Below are 4,071 nucleotides of genomic sequence, written 5' to 3'. Positions count from 1 at the left end.
GTGCACAAGCTACAAATAACACTATAGACTTTTTTAGCCCTCTTCCACACTGATTAGAGTGAGCTCAGCAATTTTTGATGGGGGGAAAAAACTCAAAAACCAAAGAGTGCCAGTTTGTCAGACTCAGATTTCTGAAAGGAAGACTCTTTGGGTGCCTGCATTGTCAATGAAACACAGCCAAAGAATGCCTGTGAAAATTTCTTCTTTCTGCTGGTTCATGTGGTTGGTGGCTGTTTGGGGTTCCTTGCCATACAGTCTGCACAGGGCATAGGGCTCCAAGCTTGCAGAGCTTCTTGGAAGTTGTGTTATACCTTTCAATTACTGTTGAACAGAAATTCTGTATTAAAGATTCACATCTTCAAGGTACTCTATGTTTTATCTCTCTGATATAGTTGGAAATTATATTCAGTATGTTGTTAAAGCACTCCTTCAACAGGCAAGAATTTGGTACACTTCATAAGTTTTACCTGAGAAACTGGCAGATAAAACACACAGTGGTATCAGTTACAGATAGAAAATTTTAAAATATGCAAAGAAAAATATCATCCCATTTACAAAATTAAAAGAGACCCCATATACTCCAATAACACTACACAAATAATATAAAATTCTCTACTTATTTCCTATCTAGTCAATTTTTCTAATTTTCTTAACAAATTGAAAGCATGGCAAGAAAGATATTATGCATGGGTAAGAGACTTCATTAATAGACAATGAAAATTTAAAGATTGTTTTGGAAATACTAAAAATTGATGCTTGATCCTCCTGTGAGCGTAATATGCTGTATATCATTTAACCTGTCAGCAAATTCTTTCTCATAAAATTTAACACAAATCACTCCTGAAATTCCATCAGCCAAATCATTTTTCTTAGGAAATATTGCAAAAAAAAAACCAAACAAAAGAAGTGGCAGCATGCCCTCAGAGGTGTTTTCTAACCTCAGTGTCTAATTCCCTTCTCCAGTTGTTTGGGGTAGTTTTAGACATTAAGCACTGCATGTAAATCTAAGGAAGGTGGAACTTATTATAACCATGTCGTTACAAATTTATATAAATTCATGCAAAAGAGCTCCTATTAAATTTACTTTGAAATAAATGGTGATTTCTCCATTGCACAATATGCTGTTACTGGATAAAATGCTAATATGCAACTTTATGACCCTATGCACTTCATCCAGCTTTCTCTTTTAGCCATAAGTGTTCCCTGACCCACTTGATAATCATTTTACTAAGTCACTGCAATGACACACAGCTTTTCATCTGGATTAATTTCCAATCCATAGTCATATCTACTGCTTTTGCTCACAAGATTTAGCTGAACACACTTCTTTCAAATGAACTCCTAGAAAGAACCATAAAATCCACTACACAGGTCCAGATCCAAAGTCTGTTACTGTCATGTCCTTTTTCTTTGTTTTCCCCAAAAGCAGCCAGCATGAACACCTACAAATGAATACTAAAGCAGAAGAGGTGATACAGGGATACCTGCCTGGTAGACTCCCCCAGATTCCACTGAAGTGTAACATAACAAGTTGCTGACTAATCAAGCTAACAAGCAGCTTTATTGTTCTAAAATAAAACCCCTTTTGTGGCTAAAGCTGTAGAAAACTGAGCCTAGATATTCTTTTCTTGTTGGCTCAAATATCCATAACAAAAATCTTGCAAATAACTTTAATCAGATTAAATTGCTCTCTCCCCTGTCCTTCAAGGCCTCCACCCAGCCTTTTGCTCCTTCACCTTCATGCAATGTGCTGCAGGTCGACAGCATCAGTGAAATCACAGAAGGAAATCTGAATTAAGGAGGCACTTTCAGAGTTATTTTCAAGCAGGATATTGTCCTACACCTATAATGTGTGTACAGTGCAGTTGCTCATACTCCTCCAGTACAACTCTGCTGCTAAATCCTGGGATTGGTATAGGCACAGTTGGAAGGCTGAGGAATGGGGACAATTTAATCTGGCAACTGAGACAAAAATTGTAACTCCCCTGTAAAGAGACTAATTTTAGGTATGAAGGGGGATTTAATACAATGAGAGTCCAGCTTTCAAATACTATACATTCTATGAAATATTATGGATAAATTTTTTATTTCAACTAATTTAGTGATACTCATTTCTCCAACCCTGATCTATTTTCCCACAACAGATTCTTTGAAAGGGGAAGTTCAGTCCCTGGCACTGTTAATCCAAATCACACAAGGAATTAAGTAGGAAACCACGATGAATAAATATAATGAAGTCACTCAACTTGCTCTCAGTTTCTAACAGCTGGAATTATAAGATATAAACAGCATACAAACTTGACAAAGTATTAAGTACTTCCAAAAAGCTGGTATGCATGGCTTGCCATATCTTCACAGCTTGATAATCACTATATTTGAATAATTTTACTGATGGGTTTCTCAGGCTTGCTTAGAAGAACATTTCTAAGATATTTTTAGAGTGCATACTTCATTCAGTGTGGAATTTTTGCTGGTGGAAAAAGCAATGAGGTAGATCTAACATGACAAATCATCTTGCTGCTACTCACCTATTTATTATTCAAGGCCTTAAAGTTAGAAAGATTTTCTAGAACTTCATATGAAGCTGCTGCCCTGGCATTCCCTCTGTTTATAAAGGCATACACTGAAAGACAATATCCATTTCTCAGCAATAACCACTCATGACTCCACAGCTGCTCCAGCATCTTCTCCAAGCACTTCATGCTGAATTTCTTATCAGACTAGTCTGAAAGATTTAGCTTCTTTCAACATGCTACTTGTGACAAAGATCTCCTAATTTTCAGAAACACTACTCTCTTGGCCTCATAAGACAACATATTAACATGTATGGTGGGTATAAATAAAATCAGTCAAAGACTTATTAATCAGTAGGTTTATAATTTAAAAACTAAATCCAGTTTAAGATCTGAAGTGTTTCCTAGCCAAGGACACAGTTTGTATAAAAGCTCGGGTGGAAAGGAGTGGAAGGAGAACAGGGAACAGGGGGAACTAAAACCTCAAGGACGTAAATCCTTAATCCTGAATTTGAACAGGACATTCCCATACCTAGCACAAAAATAGTACCTTAAGGAAAAGACTATTGAAAATGAACAAAAACAATGAGTGATTATAAAACCTGAAAGTTGTTCTAGTGGTCTGTATGCACAGGACAGGATGTTAATTTTTTTTTTAATTTTAAGTTCAGAGAAGTTTATTGGATTGGTAAGTAGTTCAGCACAGAACATCACAACTGTCTACAAACAAGTCCGCTTCACAAACGGCCACATCCATTGGAGTCCCTCAAAGTCCCATCAGATTCTACCATTACATTCATTAGCTGGTAAAAATATCACAATTCTATGTACATTCTATCTACCAGCAGTGGTTGAAATGTAATTACACTTTATAGGAATAATTACCATGTTTTACTTTGCAAAAGGAAGTAGAAGCTAACATTGTGCTAGTACCCTGATCCTGACAGAAGTAAGTTGCTTTATCCATCCCTTCTGCTGAAAAAGGTTGAGAAGAAAAAGAAGAAACCCAAGACAGGAAATAAAGTATAGCTTAACACAGGGGAGAAAAGTACAAATTCATTCGATTCATTAAAATAACATCATACCCAGCCCCCTCCCACTCCAATGCCACCCTCACTGAAGTTACAAAAGCAGTGGATAGTTTTCTGTACAGCCCTAACCTACTTTATGTCACAATGTGGAGTGCAGGCAGTATTTTGAAACACCAAGTACCAGGAAAGAGTATTCACAGATTCAAAGGCAAGTGAATACAGCAAATCTCAACAGTGAAGGGATGTAAAAATCACTAGGAAAAGAAGGGAGTATATTAGTCCATCAATAAGCCATTGACTCAAGAAAATAGAATCCCAGCACTGGTTTCATCCATTATTTACATCCTCATTCTTCCTAAAACATCAAGATAATTGCAATTTATTATTGCTATCTTATATTCCTGAGGCTGCCATTTGGCAAAAATGCAGAGGTCACCTTTAGTGTGCCATACTTTTGTGGTTCCTGTATCATATCAGCAAATTCGTCCACTTACACATTCTTATATACATATAAATAACAAAATACA

Source organism: Molothrus ater, chromosome 1, assembly GCF_012460135.2.
Source record: "Molothrus ater isolate BHLD 08-10-18 breed brown headed cowbird chromosome 1, BPBGC_Mater_1.1, whole genome shotgun sequence".
NCBI lineage: Eukaryota > Metazoa > Chordata > Aves > Passeriformes > Icteridae > Molothrus > Molothrus ater.
This window is presented reverse-complemented; position numbering follows the sequence as displayed.